The sequence below is a fragment of the Megalopta genalis genome, chromosome 2 (genome assembly GCF_051020955.1).
Source record: "Megalopta genalis isolate 19385.01 chromosome 2, iyMegGena1_principal, whole genome shotgun sequence".
Classification (NCBI taxonomy): Eukaryota; Metazoa; Arthropoda; class Insecta; order Hymenoptera; family Halictidae; genus Megalopta; species Megalopta genalis.
In genome coordinates this window covers 7003408-7026532 of record NC_135014.1, presented here as the reverse complement: position 1 = coordinate 7026532, position 23125 = coordinate 7003408, and the positions used below count along the sequence as shown (strand labels likewise).

Below are 23125 nucleotides of genomic sequence, written 5' to 3'. Positions count from 1 at the left end.
TGAAATCGGATGCAACGTCCTTAGAAATTGGTTGCGTTCGCGGGATCTTCGCGCGCAACTTTCCCAAACTTTCATCACTCTCATCTAGCGATCTTACAGCAGGGATAAAACGGAAAGATAAAATATAGCGAGTGAAAGCGAGAGAAAGAGAGAGAGAGAGAGAGAGAGAGAGTGAAAGAGAGAAAGAGCGAGAGAGAGAGAGAGAAAGAAAACGCAGCCAGCCCCACGTTGCGCGCTTTGCAACGAAAAAATCTTTTTGATTGGCCATTGGAAATATTCCTGCTTCTATGAGTGAGTCGAAGAGCCCGAGGAGAAATTGATGAATGTACTTGCGTGTACCCGAGAAGAGCACACACAAGATGGGAATGGGGACGATGATGATGATGATGATGATGTTTAAAATATCTGAAAATGTATTTCTTGCGCATACGTCTCAGCCAGCGAAACTCGTGCTAGGTTATACACGTATTATCGTATGTAGGGAATCGTAGGTGTATTAAGGTTTAACGATACATTACAAAAATAACAAAACAAAATGATAACAGAGGATACTGTGGATGAAGTGAGAATGAGAGAGAGAGAGAAAGAGAGCGAACGAGATGAAGAGAGAAAGAAAGAGAGAGAGAAAGAGAGAGAGAGAAAGAGATACTTATTTAGCGAACGAGATATGGAGAGAGAGAGAGAGAGAAGAAAAATAAAGAAAAGTAAAAATAAAAGAAAACAATTTAGCAGAACAGACAAAGCAGTAAACAAAGCAAAATACCTACGTTGATGTGTGAGGATGTGAGCTAGATCGCCACGTTGAGTCCGATGAAGTCCTCAGAGATAATATACAAGCGCAGACCCTCCGCAGATTGAGGTGAAAAGGAGACGCGAGCCTGGGCACCGAGGTCGGTCATCTTCGTCGCTCCGGGACAAAAGTGTCAGGGGTTTTATAATAGTTTGAAAAAAAAAAGAAAAGAAAGAAACGAAAGAAATATCTCACGCCAAAAGCCAGACAATACTTTGATAAAATAAATGTTAGTCGTTAAAACGGGGATGAACAAAGATTTTTCGAACAGGAATATTTTTTTCGAAAAGTACGCCGAGACGAGGCTTGGGGGTGAAACGAACACGGTGCGACGAACGATGGCGCTGACTTTGCCCGGTCAGCTGGAACGTCTTGTAAGAATATTGTGGGAATTGTTTTTCTGCGCTCCGACCGGTTCGAAATGATCGAGCCGAGCCGGGGCAACCTACACAAGCAAGTACATCTTCGACTCGGCGCCTCTGTCTCCACGTTCGCCAGACATTAGCACGCGCATCCGCGTCCATGAACAGTGGTCTCTAGGATCCCAGCTCTCTCGCTGACTAGAGCCATCACCCAATGGGTTCCTTTCGACTACGAGCGGCGCGAACGCAAAACGATCCACCGTCGTTAGATCTCGTAGCAACGGCGATTAAATTTTATACCAGCTAAAAATTCTATTTTTCATTATTCCGACGAGCTATCGAAGAAATTAATGATCTCTAGAAAGTGCAGCGGCCGAACGATCAATAACGACCAAATACCGATTAGATGATAGACGATGCGCCGCGGTGGTAAAGTTTTCGTGCGCGCCGATCGACGACAGTCGCGACAACCAGTTTCCGTTGCAATAGCGATCGGCGCGGGTCGTGCAGACTCCGACCCCCCGATCAATCAGCCCCCGTTAATCCTTTCGAATCAGCCTGGAACGTGAGACAGAGGTACCAACTCGACAACCTGCCTACTTTTCACGCAATACGATATTTAATAACTATACCACTTTCAACATATGGACATTCCTTTCGTACGTTCTACCGGCATTTTATTGAGTTCGCTTTCGACACGAGAAGTTTTTGGATCGATTCATTGCTGTCCTAGGTTGCGCACAAGACGACACACAGAGATGTAGTGCGGGGGAGTCGTCCTCGATCGTTCCGTGGCCGCGGTCCGGAGGATCGAGCGTCCGCGGAACGGGAAAGCGACGGTTCCTCGGCAACGGAGACTGAAAAAAAAATTCCGTGTTTCGGCAAACACCAAAAAGAAAAACTCAGCTCGGATGGCGGGCGGGAACGTGCTCGCGCGTACGATCATCGCGTGGCAGTGTTCCCGTTTGTCAGCAGAACACACAACAAGTCAGTGCTCGGCAAGGCGAAGTGCATCAGTCGCCTAGCAGCACACCCACACACACGCGTACAACGACACGGGGACACGTGCACACGTGTGTAGAAGGGTCGCACACGTTGCACAGGCTGTCCCGCAGACACGTTCGCACACGCACGAACATCTACGCGCACCTCACACCAGAGACACGCTCGCACACGCACACTGACACCCGACACAGGTACACGCAGTTTCGGCCAGAATCCAAAAGACACATCAAGGAAAAAAGTACAAGTTTATCACGTTGCGCCTTAATGTTAAAAAATAAAAGTTGATCAAAAGAGTGGAAGATGAGAAAAAAAAAATAAATGCGAAGCGTATTCTTAACCAAAATCGGCCTTAGTATATACTTTTCCAGGGCCGAACGGTGATAGACGACCAGCGACCTTCCGCGCTCTCGACCATCCCCCGCTCCCCGAAAGCCCCGGAGAGAAAAAAGCTCCCTCTTCTCTAGATTGTATAAATGATATATTATAAATATATGTATACATATAGCGGTTGGTATCCGCCGGCGGTGGGACGTTTCGAAACCTCGCAGCTAACTCAGCAAATCACCGAACCATCGAACGATTTAGGGAAAAAAATTTTCGCGGACTTGGACGGGCGAAGACGACGGAAAGAGAGAATGAGAGATAGAGAGAGAGAGAGAGAGAGGAAAGGAAGGAGGAGGACGAAAAGGAATAAAGACGAAAAGAGGAGCAAAATAGTTTTCTCGGTTCCCACCGCGTCCGGCCGGATTCGAAATTCTTATGGTCCGCGTGCATGTTGGACGAGGAGCGAGAAAATCGGTGGCAACGCGAGTCGCCCTCACCCCCGTGTACGACGTGGACGCGAGATCTGTCTTTCAAAGCCCCATCTCGATCGCCGGAAGGTCTCCAGTCGATCATCGCGCGGCCCGAATACTCTACTCCCGCAACCTCATCGCGATTTGCCCCCCCCCCCCGAATACCTCCCAGCCCAAAAACCCTCTTCCGCCCCCCCCTCCTCCCACGCCTCAACCCCACCGAATCCTAATCTGCTCGAGAACGAAACGGGCAGCCAGAGATCTAGAATGAGGATTAAAGAAAAAAAAAAAGAAGTAAACGGAAACACAGTGAACACTCATCCGTCAGGCGAGAAAAAGACAAGGAACGGAGGCGTTTCCTTTCTCGCGTCAGCGAAGAAAAACAGTTCCTGCATCTGAAAAATTAAGCGACACCGCGAGTGGACGGGTCACCCGGAATTATTCCAACGACCTTTCGTCTTCGGATCGATCAAGATCGAGGTTCCGTGGTGGAAGAAGGCGATTCGGAGGAACACGGTCGGAAGACTGGAGGATGTGGAATAGTGACGAACGGGGATATGAAAGAGAAAGAATGTGCACAGGACTCGACTGTGGGCTCGCTGTTCCCCGCGGCCGGGACGAAGGAAAATTTGCCAAAAATCCGAGAGTAATGTCGGATAAACCTGCAGTCAACAGCGAGAGAAAGGAAGAAAGGATGCGAGAGAGAAAGAGAGAGAGAGAGAGAGAGAGAGCGATAGAGAACGAGAGAAAGGGTATTAAGGAGGGATTAACCATGTATTATCTCGTCACGTAGATCTGCGGTATTATTTAACATCCGTTTTTTGAACCTGTATCTGCGAGAGACCCGACTTAGGACTCGAGAACGGAGACGGGTCTTCATTGACCCCGCTGCTCGCTCCAAGTTCGAATTCAACAGACACGATCTACGCTTCGGTCGGATGGCTGCGATCGCGACACGGAAAACGCTTAATTCGGCACATCTATCTGCAACTTTCACGTTTTGATACATTATTATACATTTTTTACCTATTGGTAATTACAGTACGATGGTTCATTAACTTTTAGAAATATTTTCTTCGGAAATTTCGTTCTGCTTCTGTTCGAAACATTATCTATACGAGTTCTATTTAATATTAATTAATAATGCCATATTGACGTTTGCATTATTAATTTCTGTAAAACAAAAGAGCACTACTTAGCAATTATTCTGCTTTTTAAATTCAATTATAAATTCAATATTGACATTTTGCTTATTAAAGCTTAAAGTTGAAAATTGCATTGCAAGATAAGTTCTATCCGAAAATCTGCCAATTATAGGTGAACATTGTGGACGAAAATTAGGCGTCTTAACGTGTCCGCGTGTCCAGTCGCCGACTCCGCTACGGACGAAGGCGCAGTTGGGCCAGCTCGTCTGCTCACGTGCCCATTATCTTGTTCACGAGAGTCAACGAGCCACAGGACGAAAAGAAGAAAAAGGAAGCAGCGTGTCAAAGAGCGATCGTTTCGGCAGGCCTTCTAGTAAAACGTTTGAAATTGGTCACGGACGCGAGGTACGCGCCGATCCGCGGACGCGCGCGTGCCGATCGCACAGGATCCCATATAAACCCGCTTCAAACCCTCTGAATAGCACGCGACGATCCAACTGACCCGGCCCAATCCGACAGCTATGCAAACAGAACCGTTCGTACGAACTAACGCTGGACACACGAGACAATATACCGCAGCAGAGCGACATCGGTGACTACGCGACAACGCGATGCACCCGCATTCATCGCAAACAGCGTCCACGCATTTAGAAGAAAGAGAGACACGCGCCGCAATCCGACCGTGACAATGCAAAAACGTACTAGAAAAGAGAGAAAGAGCGAGAGCGAGAGAGAAATAGAAAGAAAGAAGGAAAGAAAGAGAGCGAGAAAGGGAGAGAGAGAGAGAGAGAGAGAGAGAGAGAGCGAGAAAAAGAGAGAAAGAGTGAGTGAGAGAACCGAATGCGATCAAGCCTCAACGAGGCGTAATGCCCCGAAAGAAGACCGTAGAGCGTCTCGGGATCTCCCTTCGAGTAAAACAACAGCAACCAGTAACAACCGAACGAAATGAAAAATAAAAGAATAATACTGTACAGAGAAAATGGAAAGACGGTGGAAACTCGGTCTTTCTCCGATTAGTCTTCAGTGTACATAGAGTAACGATATCACCAATAGATAATAATAATAATCATCCCGGCAAGCAATAATCACTGGTACAATTATTGCTCGTTCGTCCAATTCGTCGAATAATGTGGATAGGTAAACCATAAATACCCGTTTTAAGGAGCGATAATAAAACGGCGTGCCGACGGCAATCACGATCGCGAGACAGCGTCGGGCACAGCCGCGCCGACGACGCTGATCGGATAGAAAAGGTGGCTCGATATATTTTGCCGATACCTTGTAACCAGTTCTCGAGAAACGTTATTTTTTCTATGTTCAAGGACAAAGCGTTGCAGAAGCGGCGCCCCGCAACGATACATATACATATATAAATATTATTTACAGGCAGACGTACACGTCGAACGAATCGACGCCGGTTTTCATTTCGCGCAACGCACGCACCGCCGGGATCGGTCGGAAACGATCTAGCACAGCGGAACGATAATAGATAGTAACGACTTAATTGCCTCACAATGCCATACCTCGGTTTATTTTTAATAACATAAGCTCGTTTACAGGCAGACACGTCGAATCCAGGGGTTCGACGACCGGTTTTCCTTAACTACCTCAAACGCCGATCACCGTAACCCTCCCGTTCCGAGGGGCCGGATCGGCACCTTAAGACTTACGTAATTAGTTAAACGGTAACGCAGGTCTTCATTTCGAACGGAACGTATCGGGCAACATCCTTCGCGAAATTAGATATGTCCAATCAAATTGAATCCAATCGTAGACACCGGGGATTAGGGTCGCAGTGGACACCGGACTTCTCAACGATCCTAATCCCTGCGGACAACGCGCCCCACACCTCTAAACCCCCCGCTCCACTCAATAACCGCAGCGATATGTAAAAAAAGGAAGGAAAGAAACAATGAAAAAGTAAAACGAAACGATGGAAACAAAAAGACAAAGGTATTTCTCACGACTCACTAACGGGACAAGCATTACGAATCGAAGCGGCGAGTATCGTACTTCCGGCGATCGATCCACGATCGGGAAGCCGAGAAAGCTGGACGAGGAACGCCTGCGAAGCCAGATTCTTCGGGACGAAGAGTTGGAGCCACGTGGAAGAGGAGAAAACACGATATCGTTAGCCCACGAACCGCCGGGGCGACGCGGAATGATATAACCGAATTCTCTCAATGAAGCCATGAAGCGAAACGTAATCGGGAAAAAATAATCGCGCCACACTGAACCGAAAACTGCAGAGAGCGTAAACGAGATGATGAACGAGAGAGAGAGAGAGAGAAAGAGAGCGAGCGAAAGAATGAGAGAGAGAGAGAAAGAGAGCGCGCGAAAGAGAGAGAAAGACAGAGATCGGACGATAGAGGATAGGCGAAGCACCGATAACCGATTCACATAATCCAAAAAGCCAGAAAATGTAATAATAAATGTGTACATGTGTCGTACGATGGGAAACGTAATAATTGAGGAAACAATACCGATCTCGCGGGGGTGTTGAGAGATGTTTGCTAACCCACGCGGATCGGGTCCATAGCTTTTAGAGAGAAATCTCGCCTGCTTCGTAATAAAAAGCGATTCGCATGGCGTGCAAACGAAACCACAAACGAGTGCGTGTGTTTGAGAAGGAAAGAAAGGAATAGCGAGAAAGAGAGGGAACCCTGAGTGAGAGTAAAGAGTGAAAGAAAGCGTGAGAGAAAGAGAGCATTTCTAATCAAAGGAGACCCACGATGGAATGGAGATGATTGTGTGAACGGGAAGGAGTTTTCTTTCGATAGGTGGTCAACGAGAGAGGTGGTAGAAAGAAAGGGCAAGAGAGAACGAAGAAACGGAATGAGTGATTTTTTTTTGAAGAGCACACGAAACGAAAGCAACAGAAAGAATGCAAATAGACATAACCGAACAACAAACGCAAACGTAAAAGCATACGATAACGGTGAAACATGTTAAAAAGACAAAAAAAACAACCGAGATAAAAGCAACAGAAAACAAAACAGCGAAACTTCATGGAATCACTGGAGATTCGTTATTCGACTTTCTGATTTTTCGCAGATTTTCGCGCGGGACTACAGGTGCGTCCCCTCCGAGATCCCATCCCGCCCCCCGTAACCACCGCTAAAATGCAAAAAAAGATAAACGATAAGAAACCACCACCTTCCAACCCCTCGGTAAATCCTTCCCAAAAAACGACAGGAAATAAGGTTTGCTTCCAGAGAAAGAGTAAAATAATACTAATAATAATTAATAATAATAATCCATACACGCGTTATCGAAACCTAATAAAATAAAAAAACTATAAACTACCTAACAATAATTATTAAACGATAAAAGGGTTAAGAGTATTGATTAATTGAATTATACCTAACGATTAATTAAAAGGTAATTAATTACTAATAAACACACATATAACGATAATACGATTAATGATATATAGTATAAAAACGGTACGAGGACGATCCGGTAAAAGATAAAAAAGAACATGACGGCTAACAAATAATCCACCGAGACGAAGCGATATCCGGCCTAGATGGGAAATCGGTTTGCCCGAGCATAGCAGAACGGGGCGGTGCCGATCTCGAGCGTGACGTTCGATCTTTCCTCCGAAAAACAGTCGCGCTCGAGCTCCCTCCTTCGAAAGTTCACGGTTATTTCGACTCAGAGGCTAAACGAAGGCCAATCCACCGCGACGTCCGCGCCGACGCCGACGTCGCGACGCGTTTTCCGTTCGTCGGATTCCTTCTCGTCGAGGTGGTCGTTTCTTACCCATCATTTATACGCTAGTTTGTAACTTGAGACTTAAGTATAATGAACAGAGAAAAATGAGAGAAAGAGAGATGAAAGAAGAAAGAGAGAGAAATACACACTACGCGATATACACACGGGGATTCATGCCCACACAACATTACAAACCCACTAATGATACATAATGATATAATTATATTATTGATATAACTTACGATTATGAACTATCCTAGTGGTATTATATGACGACATAGTTGATTGATCTGTTTAATATTGAATGTCTGTAGATCACAGAGCGTTTGGAACTCTATGCTACACACGCGAACGACCTAGCTTTGCTCCCTCTTTCCAGGCCCACCTCCGATCCATCCAAACCCTCCCCCCTCCCCCCACTCAAATCCTCACCGTCCTTCATAACCCTCACCCACCCCCAACGCCATGCAAATAATCACTATCTACATACAAATGTAAAAAAATGAGGAAAAATGTATGAAAACCGCGTGTCACTTGAAACAATCGTCGACTGAATTGTATAAGTTTGTACAGTGAAATTGCGCCCGATCGGGGCGCCACCATGGGAATCAATTGAACCGCTAAATTCTTCGGGAACTCTTGACAAAAGTGAAACATTGAATTGGATGATTCGATATTGAAACTTTCGGATGTACGCGCGAAGGAAAATTCTCGTCCAAGAAACGGGCAAGGAAGCCTGGAGCTGCCGATCGCGCGTACACAGGGACACCTGGATCGTTCGATTGTACGCGAACGTGAAAAAAGAAATAAAACGAGATAAAAACATGTGCTCGAACCCTTCGAGGCCGCCACGGGAAGGATTCAATGTAACGAAAAATTAATCTTCAATTGATCTCGCTGAGGGTGCGAATGTTTCATGGAAGGATGCGCAGAAGGCACACACAGCTTGCTCTGTTTTACAACCGGATTTCAGTTTTGCAGACCTTTCTCAACCGACTCGGTGCGCGAGCACCGCAGCACCTCCAAGCCCAAGCAAACACTACTCGAGGACAACTGGTTTTAAGTTTCGAATCGAACTGGACGACGCAAATAGCACACGAACGCAATAGCAACTGAGGGCGGCATCCACGCAGGCATGCCCCCGCCCACCCACATAGCCTTCGGATAGAGCACATCCACGTGGAAATCATGGACTCAGCGGCTGAACGAGCCGGAACGGACCGCAGCTATAGTATAATTAAATAGAATCGTTTAAATCAGGTGGAAATTAGAAGAACGCGGAAAGCAGAAGAACGCGAGAGGCCTAGAAAGGGAAAAGCGATTCCGCGAGAAACTCCTCGAAGCCCTCTGCCTCTGTTTTGTAGAAACACGCCTGCCAGAGCGATGTCCATCGATAAGAGCCGCGAATCCATCGATCACGGTTTTAAAAAAAAACCGTCTCGACGCGGTTTTCGTCTTCTCGATCGACGTCTCCGACTAATAGGATTGTTGAGTTTACGTTTTTTCTAGCGAGTAAAATTCTTTGCTCAGGCGACCGAGCTGCCGGACGCGTTGTTCGCGGATTCACGACCGATCCGGTTCGCCGACCCGGTCGTGTCCCGTGAAAACGCGGCCGATCTCTCGGCCGTCACGATTCTTTGTACATTCACCGGTATGTTAGCATTTCGATGATCGGACGTGTTTTTTCTTATTGACGCTGTTTTATTGCTAGTAAGTCTCTCAGACGTTTGTCGCGCCTCCGCTCCACACGCGCCTGAACAGAACACGCTCGGCGACCCGCCGCGACCAGCCTCGGTAATGTATGTGATAAAATGGTTACGTTCTGCTGTTTATCTCGATTGATTAGTTCGTCTGTTGTCTCGTTGAACCGATACGAAGGCGAGGCTGGGCCCGCGGACCACGAGCCGCTCGAGGGACGTCCGCATTCTGTCAAATGTCGATGTCGATGTTCAGGGAACGGGGAGCGGTCGCTGCCGACGACACTGACCCCGGCTTGGAGACGCTCCAGCCGGATGTTATTACGTAGATTTTTACCGTTATCAGAGGGTGACACGGACAGTTCAGGGATGACGATGAGATATCGAAGTTAGGGACCTCTAGGAGCCGCGCTACGTTATTCGTGGAACCGTCTCGCGAGACGCGTCGATCGTTCGTGCATTGCCGGCCGTTCGACGAGCCAGCAACCGCCGCCGATCGTTGTTAATTGATTCGATACAAACGAGCGACACTTTGGCCACGGTAACGAGAGAGACTTTCGATCACGAGCGATCATAGAGCGCGCGCCGACAGCGCGCTCCGTATTCTAGACCGATCGAAGGGTTCCTGTCGGTTCTATGTGCTTCCGCACTTGTGAGCAATGTTTCCCTCTCCGACGAAATTCTGTCAAGTTCAAAGGACGAATGAAACACACTTACACACACGGGCCATGCCACGCGTGTCCCGGCACATACACACGCGATTACACGCAGACTCTTCTCGTTATGAACCCGGTGCTCGAAGTCCATGTTAGAACGGCCTGTTCCTGCTATCCAGCGCAGACCACGCCGACGATTTCGTTCGTTCGTTTTCGTAAAATGATGCCACACGCGCGTCCAAGGATCGCCGGAACCGGGAACATTGTCCAGTACAGCCGCCAGACCGACGTCGATACTCCGTCGAGTCGCGCGAACTTGAATTCACGATGTACAAAATTACCACGCGATATATTCTTTCACGACCCTTCAGGCACTTTACCGCAACAGTTGCTTTGACGAACCTTCGATCCGACGGTTTTTGGACGACGATATTTCAGATTTATCCGCGAAACTCCATAGCGAGGGCCCTCGATCCAGAGCAGGCCCGTGTACGGCGTTCGACCATCGGTTTTCGGTTCGAAAAATGAAGCACACTGTTGTCTCCGCTAGGATCGCGGACGCAGGCCGTACCACATGAGACTTGAAGCACAAACGACCCCTGACGAAGGTTGAGTTCGCCCCTGGGTAATGTCAGGCGAGCGTCGGGCCGGCTCTCAATTTTGAAATAGCCATTTCGACGAAAAGCGAAAAAAGTGAACAGACCCCCAAAACCCGACGCAATAGAGGAAGGCAACCGGATCAAAATACCGCCACACGAATCAACAGTTTCTCGCGCGGGGCCCGGCCGCGGCTGCCGACAGATATTTCTGCTTTAGGGGAATAATGAAGAAAATTAAGGTTATCCTTGACCTCCCTGTTCCCGTCCCCCGTCCTCCTCCGGCACCCCCGGATGATCACGGTCCGGGGTGCTCCACGAGCCGCGAACTCCCCAGAGGATATCCAGATAATTTTATTAGGTGCGGCAGCCCGCTAGTTTAAGGGCCGGGTGCATAATGCTCGTCCTTCGGGTCCGCGAAAAAATCGCCAGGTGAGCCGCGGCCACGTGAGCACGTGGAAGCGGGTCCCGCGCCCAATCTCACTCACAGCACACACTGGGCCGACTCGTCCGATAGAATGTGCCTTCAGTGTTGATTTTATACGAAAAAAATACTAAAATTATACAAAGGGGCCCGACATAGACCGAACGCCCACCCAAAGCCTGACTGGCGCTCGCCCGATACCCGTTTTTCATCCTGCACCGGTCTCAAGCATACATTCACAGGAACAGGCACAACCACGCACAGAAATACGCTCCGAGAGACGTTGTCAGCGAAACCTGCGCTCGCACGACGTTCCCGTCGGTCGATGAACAATCGGAACTCTCTCCAAATTCGAGGATCGCACTCGCGCTATCGATCGAACAACGGTACTCGGACTCACGAATCGTTCAAACTGCCTGGCGATGCGACCCCGAGTCGGCCGAGCTCGAGAACGTCGTCGCCTCTTTCCACGTTTCAATGATTTAGAATCATACTCGCGTCTGGGACCATGTTTACAAAAAAAAAACAAACAAAGACAAAGTAAGAAGAAACGTTACGTATTCCTGTAGCATTAAATTGAGAAATCGTTCACGAGGCGTAGAACGCGTTTAGGACTTTATATATCGCTCGCCGTTGAAACAACGCAAAACCGATCCTCCGTACGTGTTATTTTATATTTTTTTATCGAAAAGATATCGGTTACCCGTGGAGGATTCACGAGTCTGAGGCGAAAGGCGTTTTCGGCAATGTTGAAGTCGCGGAGTGCAAGGTGTCGGCGCGACCGAGGTTTACGGCGCGAGGTCGCTGAAGTCCTCCGGGACCTCCGTCACCTCTTTCCGCGCGTCCGCGCCGAAGATCTTGCGTCCGAGATTCGAACTTGGGCGATAACTAAAAGCTCCGTGGCATCGATGAAGCGCGAACGTCGAGAGAGACGCAGGCAGGAGACGCGTCTTTCGGATGCAATCCGAATTCATTCGAAAAGTAAAGAGACACCCTGTCGCACATGCACGCGGAACGACAAGCACACACACGAACATGTGGTACCGTGCGCAGGGAGCATTCGAAAGCATACGAACACTCGGCCACACGCGCATACACACACACACACACGTACACGCTCTAAAATCTATCCAACCACACCCCAAAAATGTAATTTTGGTTGATGCAAGGAGTTCGGAACGCTGCTATGCACCGATAACACACACGTATATTGATTAAATGCAATTACTATGCGATAAGTATACTTACATAATATATATGTGTACTATGGTCTCTCCCACTTTCCAGTCAGAAAATCCCAAGCCGTCGCGCGCGGATCGAGCGGGCAACCGTTGACCCGCGAACGCACGCATGACCTCGGATCGACGATCGAACACGAACGATGATCACGAAGCGGTGATCCAATAATGGCCGCCTAGACGCGATCGGCAGCGTCGTTCGCGATCGCTCGCCAACTAACCCGGATCTGCGTGCGACGCCACCCACACTCTCCAACAACCCTGGGATTCCCGACGTGCCACCGGTCCACCAGTTCCCCAAGATCCTCCGACCCCCGGACCCACACAAGCCCCCATGAAAACCCCCAACGTCCCTGGCCCACCAAAATACAAGCATAGAATTTAACCACATTAACTATGAATGACAAGAAGCTACGTAAGAAGCTAACTAACTAAATAACTACAATTAAACTTACTTAATTATTAACAATTAAACAAGCAGTAAAGCAGTATAAACAGTAAATGCCCAGTAATCATTGAATTGTGTGTCGACAACTACATACTAACTACCTACCGTATATCGAAGTAATAGCCGTATGTAAAACGAAAGAAAAAAAACTTGTATTCTACCAGTTGTATCAGCCAGTCCAGTTCTAATAAGCAAACGATTAAAAGTAACCCAACGCCCGGTTTTAATGATCCCCCATTCCCCTCCGCCGACTCTACCACCGTCAACCCTCCCTCCCCCCGCCCAGTCCCAACCCCCGAGGCCTCCACTGTATCCCTCTTACACCCTTCACTGGATCATCCAATTACTTAACTCGTTCCTCCGATAATTGTCCCGACCTAATTACTAATCTATCCGTCTCCTTCGACGTAAGTAACCCGCAGAATGTACCCGACGGCCCCTCCACCACCCTCCCACCACCGAGCACCCCAGCCCAACGACATTCCGCCACATCCCCTATCCCGACAGCCTCGTTCACCACCTCCGGTAATCCACAGAGTAAAATACCGCGCAGTATAACCCAGCCAGTATAAACACAAAATGATCCGCCGGATAAAAAAAACATGATATTTACCATTAGTGTTTTTTCGTAGACAGACGTAATAAAGAAATGGAAAACAATGGACTTCGTTTACGATTATACGCACACGTGTGGGGAGACCATGTAACTTTAGCTCCGCCGCTCATCGAGCCGTCCGCGCGGCGCGATCGGATGGCGCGTGAACGGGAGGATCGAGCGGGTCGCGTCCCGATCCGGCACGGGGACCGGGGAGGATCGACGGGATCGTCGTCGTCGTCGAGCAGGTGATCGATCCATCGAATAAAACGGTCCCGCGATCGGGGCGCAACGGCCGCGCGTTGTCCCCCGTCCACAGCCACGCGCGAATCGCGAGCGCGGACGCGCGACTCGTCCCGAGACAACACAGCTGATATTAGCAGCTAGCGCCCTTTTCGATTCCCCAATTAACCAGTGTCCCTCGACATCCCTCTTCTCCACTCCCTCTATACTCCAACCGAAACCACCCCCGACCCCCGTAACTAACACACTATCGGCCCTCAAGCCCGAAACCCCTGACTCGATACGAGACTCATGAAGACACCAAACCACCTACCCCGCCCCCCCCCCACCCATATGCCTCCGCAACCCTCGATTCCCTACGTGTTGTATTATCCGTTATTTTCGATATAATATTATATATAGTATACTAATGATATTTAATGATAATACGACGACGATAAGGTATGGGAGACGTTTGGTCACACACAGAAAAAATTTTAAAAATGTAGGACACTACACGGATTACGTCATTCTCACACGACTATTCCGATCGACACAGCGACGAAAAAAGAAACTCGTATTATTCGGTTACAGAGTTACACACAGGGAATACGTTGCATTTCACGTCTATAATACGATACGTATACGTACATATACATATTAAATACAGACACGATGGATGCTACTATACAGGTACACACGGTGATCGACACGCACACATTGGACCATATGGAACCGTATGAACCACGTACACGATTCGACACAACGATTACACGCGACACGATCTACTAAACACGCAGCCACACACACACGCAAACACGCACGCACACATGCATACACACGCGCCACACACAAACACAAACACAATGTATACGCGCGTACATTATACATAAGAAGACACACGTACACACGCATCTACCGCCACAGAAACAGATCTACAGATACCAGCTGAAATAGACAGACGTAACAGGATACAAAAGAAACAACAACAATAACAAAAACAACAACAAAACAAAAAGCTAACAAACGTAAGGAAAATTGATCACATGAAAACAAACACTAGTTGCCGTGCAGTTTGTGAACAAAATAAAATAAAAAAAACATGCAGTAATGATAACCACCGACCTACCCGCGGGTCCGCTTCGTTCTTGCCCCGCGAGACTGAGCCGCGCGTTCTCGTGGACGCGAGACGCGAGACGCGAGACGCGACATGATCCCAAAGAAAAAGCGCAGAGAACAGGCGGTCCGGGGATCTCTCCTGGTTTCACCTGGTGGAACCGATTCGCTGACGAGGTACCGTCCTCACCGCTTACTACCTTCGTGGCGTCCCTCCTGAACGTCACGCGAACCGATCCCAAAGGTTGGTCCCGTTCGACGAGACGCAAAAGAACGAAAAGAGAGAAAACGCGACGCGCGGCTCAAGCTCCGCGATCGGGGCCGAAATCTGCCTCAAGCGTAGCTAAACGTTTTTGTACAGAATTTAAACGATGAATGCATAAACTGGATATAAAATCTTGAGTTACAGAGCAGCACTATACATACCACACAGATGATGTATATATTTTTACGTTACAGAATATGCCTGCGCTACAGTCAGGCGCCATAAGACTGGTTCTCATTTCCCACGAATACAATGCGTATATACATGCCACATAAACTTTAACCGAAGATGAACAAGATGAAAAAAAAAATGAAATGAATCGTGAATGAACAAATGACCGAATATATTGTAATGATAAAACTTAATGATATTTGTATACAGTGTGTATGCCCGAGACACGGGTATCGCAACACGGGGGTTCAAACATAACACGCCATGGTCAAACGAGACTGGGGCTGCCCGCTCGCAACGACACGGATTTATCGGTCGGGGAACCGAGTGGTCCGAGAGGTCGATTCCGGGAACGTCGACTATCGAACGTGCGTGAAAACGAGAGAGAGAGAGAGAGAGAGAGAGAGAGTGAGAGAGAGAGAGAGAGAAAGAGAGAAAATATCTATCCCTTCATCTATCACGGACGAAGGTTTCTACGCGTGAAGGACACGATACTCGATGGCAAGTTAGGAGGAACGATAGTCGCGCGTGGAATCGGTTCACCTCTCGTGCCAACCAGAAAATGGGTAGGGACGCCGTCACGGCAGAAAACCGAAGGTGAACTGAATTGGCTAAACGAATTCGCGAGATGTAACTAGACCCGTAACGTTTTAAACACCATGGAAATTAACATCCTGAGTTTCGCATTAGGCCGTTATACCCACCGAGCTCCATTGAAAACTCGTGTACCAAAAACGAAATGGGAAACGATTCAAATGATACGATCACGAACAAAATGAGAACACAGACCGAACGACAGACCGAGAAATTGAGGATGTTCGAGATGTAGAGAGTGACAACACCCAGATCCGTCGTCTAACTGCGATCAGCGTGAAAAGACGATCGCAGAAGGAACGAGCGTTCTCGTTCGTTCTTGAGGGGTCGTGTTGCTTGCGGGTACCCCGATAGAAGCATAACGCGGGTAGGAGTTTCTAATCAAGAATTCCCGTGGCACTCGAGCGGCGGCCAGCCGTCGTTCGAGACGCGGGAAGGTCCTAATTTTCCGAAAATAAAAAATTAATAATAATCAAACACTAAATCCGCGCTCGTGGCCCGATGGTCGCGCGCGGCCTTCGATCGATCCGTGGACGTGCTCGCGATATCCGTCGGCATCATCGACACGGACGGCTATCTAGGAAGGAGAACGGCGGACGAATGGGCCTAAAAACAAAGGGGTGGAGAGCGGGAGAGTAGCAGCGGAACACCACGCGGAAACGATGCATCGTCTCGGGATCGATCGAACGGCTCGCGACGCCACTGCCGGGCCAGGACACATTCATGACACACAGTTTGAGTTGCAGTGCAAGCGAACATCTGTAGAGCCATATACGTATAGTATGTTATTGTATCTTTAAAAAATAAAAAAAGTAAAAAACCGGAAACAGAAGCCAAAACAAACAAACAGAAAAGAAAGATGAATGAAACGGAAACGAACAATTGATGACAAACTTAAGCGTAGCAAATGTACATTTTTATAAAAACGGGAGAAAAGAAAAATGTTAAAGGGAACGATGAATGGTCGCGATTGCATTTCGATGAAACCACTTTCGATGCTTCGGAACAAGGGAAATATAAAATGAGATGCGAACGAAAAAAGTGTTTTTTTTTTTGGAAGAAACATGAAAAAAACGGGGAAAAGATAGGGAAAAAACGACGCGGCGGATTCGTCGCGAGGAATCCACGTTAATAAGCGAATGAGTTGAAAATTCGAGAAATAACTGCGGGAAGCGTAGAAGAAGAAGCGAAAGATTACACGGCGTGCGAGTTGATGAACGAGAAGACAGCGGATAATGCGAGCGAGCGAGCGAGCGAGAGAGAGAGAGAGAGAGAGAGAGAGAGAGAACGAGAGAGAGAGAGCGAGAGAGAAAGAGGGAGAATGTATGTTCGGAGAGCGATCCGAGTGTGCGAGCATACGAAAAAAAAAACAAATTGCGTGAGAGTGGTATAGCGTGAGGGACAACTAAATCGAAGAAATGCAAAAAAAGCGAACACAAAAGAGACAAAACTGACACAAATGCGAATGGAAAAGACGATGATACTCTGACGAAAGGTTGCATCTGGAATCGCGATTCGCGGCTCGGTCACCGGCGGCCCCGTCCGAAACGGGTGCAAGTAACTTTCAGGTGTATAAAACATGAAAAACGAAACGCAAAGGGAGAAGAGAAAACGATACCGGTTTTACCTTATCCTTTCGTCGGTTTTCGGATGTTCTAAAGAGATTATTGTAAAAAGGAGAGACAGAGAGGGAGGAGAAGCGAAGCGATGCGGATGAGAGAAAGGGATATAGAATGAAAGCGAGAAAGATCTATTGTATCGGTGCGCGAAATCGCGCGAACGTTTAGCGTGCGCAGCAACCAAGATTTGTGCGCGCGAACCGGCCGTTCGCGAGACGAACGCATGCGAGCGAGTGCGTGAGTGACGATGGAAGTGTGCGACAAAAGCGGAGAACAAAAATTTATTGTAAATTCTTGGGGGTGATTCGGTCGCCCGGTGACCGCGCCTCGATCCCGATGCGAGCTCGAAATTTCATGGGCGCCGGATAATGAGATGCACGCGGACGAAACTATGAGCGACGACCGGCCACGATCGGAGGAGCCCTCTTCGCCCATACTTTTGTCCGGGTTTCGCGTTCGACGACTGTAAAGAAAAAAAAAAACGTAACAAAATAATAACACTTTCCTTCTTCCTGGCCCTAAGGGATGCTCCCGAAGGAAACGACTAAGAACAAAAGAGAAAAAAAAACGGTATATATAAATACATATATATATATTTTGGACGGATTTCGGCTCTAAACAGTGCGAACGAGAAATGAAAAAAAAGACGCAAGCCTAAAAATAAGAAAAAAAAAGTAACTAAAGATAAAGAGAAACGTGAAATGGTTAGGGAAAATAATGAAACCGTTTTCCGAGATCAATGCGATTCGGCGTCCTTGCCTATTTCGAATGGAGCACGCTTGTTTCGATTTCGAAAATCGATTATGGGTTTTTTATATATTTTTGGCAACGATATCTCGATACTATTTAAGGTTATAAGCTTAAACGAACAAAAAATGATAAATGGGGGGAAACGAGGTGGATCGTGGGGAGAGAGAGAGAGATTGATACGATTGAAGGGAACGGCAGAGACAGGAGGCGCATCGCTGTCTTGTTTTGTAAAAATTTTTCGACAGGTCGAAAGAAGACAATGATACCGTGCGAACGAGTATCAGACCGCGTGTGCGTGGGCGGCGAGCGAAAATGTATTCTGTGTGCGTGTGGAAACGTTAGCGAAAACGGGAAGAGATCGTAGCGTGTATGAGAGCGACGAAGCAAATGCGAGCGAGCGTGCGAAATACAAGACAAGTGTAAACGCGTGTATAAGAAATAGAATGAGAGTGTGTGTGTGTGTGTGAGAGAGAGAGAGTGAGTGAGAGAGAAAGAGAGAGAACAACAGAGAAAGAGCGAGCGAGAAAGAGAGAGAGAGAGAGATAGAGAGAGAGAGAGGAAAGCGATGGTAAAGTAATATTTAAATATTCGTATCAAAAGAAAGAAAAATATTGTAGGGCCTCGGAAAGAATACACTGGCGACCGAATGGAACAAGGGAGATAAAGAAAACGTTTTGAGGAAAAATGAAAAAAGATAACTAACTTGGCGACGGCGAGTAAGAGAAAAAAAAAGAGAGGCCGAGAACTACTAAAAATATTTATAGTATATGGCTACAAGTACAAATTACTTCGACTACAGAGCGTAGGTGTATTGATGTGTGAACAAAATTTGGTTGGCCGATGACCGTTTTTGAAACCATCATACTGCGTATCAAAGTATGTAAAATTTATTGAATAAACGCTAGCGTATTATGATATAATGTAATCTAATAATGTAATATTATAATGACGAGTCTAAATGATGATGTTAACTTGAAGTTTAGAAAGCGCGCGTGAGAAATTGTGCACGTGAATGAGATTTAAGAGATGAAAAGACAAAGAGAATAAGAGATGAGAGAGAGGACAAAAGAGAAAAAAAAAGTTATTGTGCATACGAAAACAAAAAAAAGAGAGAAGATAAAGATGAATGACAAAGAGAAAAAGAAAAGAAATCGCATCTTTATAAACGATTATCGGTACGATTACTATTATTATTGTAATTAACGATTGTCAGTCATCCCGTCACTTGTCATTATTGCGACGAAAGAACAAAAAAACGAAAATCGCGGAAGAAAACGGCCGCCCCCCTTTTTCGACGGAGGGGTGGCGGCTCTACCCCCTAGTAAAGTTCGTTTCTTATGATTCTGATCCACTCGCGAAAATGCAAAAACACGTGGAAACCCCCAAAAATGAACAGAAAAGTGAAACAAGTGCGACTATTGTAAACGTTCCGTATTATTATTATTATGATTGTCATTACTATGATTATCATTCTTATCATTATTATTACGTCTTCTTGGATTGACATTATGATGATTGTAAAGAAACCTGCGACGATTAATGGTACTTCTGATTGTCACTATTATCATTGTTGTACTGTACATTGTAAACGACAGCGAGAAACCGAATCAGTTGTTCACAATTTTGAGACACATATATACGTTTCTGGGAAAACTCTAACAAAACTGGGAAAAAGATAGAGAAAGAACGAGAGAAGATCGACTCGAGCGCTTACAGTATGAATATCGTGGTGAATGATTGTTGGACGCGAATGAGGAGAGATCGTTCGACTGACTTACTAGCGTGATCACATTTAGCATGAACGTAAATGAGTGCGATTTTGCGCGCGAACGTCTGTGCAACCGGTGCGAAAGGGAACGGGAATGCGAGACAGAGAAACGAGAAGGACGAATGGGCGTGTGCGCGGGCATGTGACAAAAACTGTGAGAATGCTGATAGTCCATTTAGAGAGCGTGCGTGCGAATGAGGAGAATTATAATTAGCGAGGGAGAAAATTCAGGCGTTAAATTACTTTGCACGGGGACAGAGACGAGCGGCGATCGGCGCGACGATGAACGACGATGGGACAAAATGACGTTTCGCGGTTTCTGGCAAAGAAAATTTTCGGGGTTTAGTGCATGTGTGTGTATGTGTACGCTGAGGGGGAGGGGGGTTGGACCAGACGCCGGTGAAAAGGGAAACATTTCCACGAACAGATCGAAAAAACCACAGAGCAAAGGCGAAACGTTTTTGGCAATGGAAAGACATGAGAAAGAGAGAGGATAGAGCAGATGGATAGAGCAGAGAATCGCGCGCAGCAGATACTTTCTTTCGGAACCGTTCGGATACGCTATATACATGAAACGAATAAAAGTTAAAAAGAAACGGAAAAGAAATAATGAAAACGAAAGCGACGAAGAAAATGCGAAAAATTCCTAATAAACTCGCCCGCACCCGGCAGCGACGCGCTTTCGGCGCCTCGCAAAATTCTATTTTTGTAAGCATATTTCTATAAAAGTATACTAACGATACGGCAAAATTTATTATTCCTAGTGTGGTGAAAATGAAAATTGAACGTTTAGATTTCGTTAGTATAGTGTAAAGATGATGACGGGGAAAAAGAAAATTAACGATGTCTAGGTCCTATTCGTGTATTTAAAGGCGAACTATTAAGGGGATAAAAAAATTATATCGTCGGCGGCGTCGTAGGTTGTAAAATTGTACATAAATTATTGCAAGAGGAGGCGCAGAGGGTTGCATCGCTGATACCGCGGCACGTGGCTAGTTTTCCTCATATATATGTATGTATGTATGTATGTATGTATATCTTTGGCACTGTATAAAGAGAGCGAGAGAGAGAGAGAGAGAGAGAGAGAGAGATAGAGAGAGATAGAAACGATGATACGACGACGAGGCGTGAATAGGTGGGAATAGGTATGGCGTTTTTTGGGGAGGGGGAGGGGCGAAAACTTGTAGATTAAGGGGGCAGCTCTTTCGGCACCGGAGTCAAAATTCGTGTCTCCCGGGGTTAGTAGCATCGCGCGCGCCATCGCCGATCGTAAAACCCTCGTACGTTCCTAAAAAGTGTGTCACTACACTTCGAAAAAAGAAAAATAAGAAAGAGTGAGAGAAAGAGAGAGAAAGAAAGAGAGCGAGAGAGAGAGAGAGAAAGAAGGAAAGAGAGAAAGAAGGTGTGAGAGAGCGAGAGCAAGGGAAAGAGAAAAGAAAACGCAAAGAAAATCGAAAGGAAACGTTGAAATTTTTAATATGAATTAAACCGGGGAGTGTATTTGGGCTGTCTCGTCGCGAAACGATACTGAAAAAAAGAGAAGCTGAAAAAAACAAAAAGTCGATAAGGAAAATTAATTATGAAAAGAAAGAAAAAAACGATCGCCCTCCCTTCTCATAGCCCGAGAGTGAATTCGACGACGATGCACTGCCGCTTTTTGAAGTAAAAAAAGAAACAAAATAATATATATAAATATATAAATATATTATATATATATATAGATAGATAGATAGGTAGATAGAGGCACCAAAAATGGCAGAACGGAAATCGTGCGAAATTCCGCCGTGCGGCTGGCTGAATCACGGAGGGCGCCTCGTGCGAGTCTCTTTCGTTTTACTCTCGGCGTAACGAAGTTATGTTTTCGACCGGTGCACATGTGACTGTCTTTTCCTTACCTAATTGACCCGCGTTTTCCGATTTCGGTGTTACGTTCAGTTCAATCGTTTCACGTTTGCCGAACGACGAACGCCGCCTATTTCTCTAGACGTCACATCGCGGTTACATAGAAAAGGAACGAAGCAAAATAATATATATCTATACGTATACAAGTAATACGTTCTTTCGTTTTCCGTTTTGAGTTTTCCGCTCACGGCATTTTTCAACATTAGGTATTTCCGGAGGCGATTCACGACAAGAGAGAAAGAGAGAGAGAGAGTGAGAGAGAGAGAGAGAGAGGAAGAGAGTGTGAGTGAGAGAGAGATTGTTCGAATAAGATGGAGCGATTGACAAATTTTCGGGAATACGAGCTGAAAGAGAGAGAAAGAGAGAGAGAGAGAGAGAGAGTGTGTATAGAAATGAGAACGCAGGGAGAAGAGTGGATAAATGGTATCGAAACTGGAAAATCGTGACGACTCGAACGAAACCCGATCGAGAGATAAGTGTTTCGTTCGGCGTCGCAGCTTCCGGAACGGTCACGCGTCGCGCGCCGGTTTTTCGAGGTGTTTTCTGAGACCTCGAAGCACCGAGTCGCACTGAGTTGTCATCAGAACTCCGCGAGGGTTGGGAACGTTCAATGTTTTCTTTTTCTGTTTTTCCTTTTCGTGTTTTTTCGGTACGTCGATCTGACGAAGGAAGTTGTGCGCGCGAAATGTGAGAATGCGACTGAAAGACGGCGTGAGTGAATGCGTGGGAGCGAGAGAGAGAGAGAGAGAGAGAGAGAGAGAGAGAAACAGAGACAGACAGAGTGAGAGAGAAAGAGAGAGAGAGACAGGGAGAACGAAAGAAACCGGACAAAAGGCTGGAGAGAAAGATCGTGAGGAAGAAAAGAGCGAACGAGCGAAAGAAAGTAGACGAGAGTGAAGACACACAGAGTATCGTAGTACAAGGAGACACGGATACTGATACACACACATACGCACATACATCCTCACATACATATTGCATACACTCGGTGATACATACAAATGCAACCCACACACGTATACATGCACGGACTCGTACATTCGACAACGTACATCCACATGACATACGACCACACAGGGACACGCAATATTATATATATACGACTCCATAGATGATGGCGCGGCACACTCACATAGTGTCTCTCGGATTGTTCCACAAAACTTTTCATTCAAGTTTGCTTCAAGAAACCTTCTGTTTTCTAATGTATGACGTGTTGTTGTCGATATATAAAATAAACTTAATAAAAAAATA

At 46.7% G+C, this 23125-nt stretch overlaps 1 protein-coding gene across 4 annotated transcripts in view; it reads left to right on the top strand.

Moving 5' to 3' along the window:
* The window catches only part of LOC117218330 (homeobox protein prospero), a 79064-nt gene extending 55939 nt beyond the window's left edge, over positions 1–23125 (top strand). For all 4 annotated transcript variants that reach the window (XM_033466625.2, XM_033466627.2, XM_033466626.2 and 1 more), the window contains exon 5: positions 1–23125. This exon is cut by the window's left edge and continues 10787 nt beyond it. The gene's annotated coding sequence lies outside the window, so the exon portion shown is untranslated.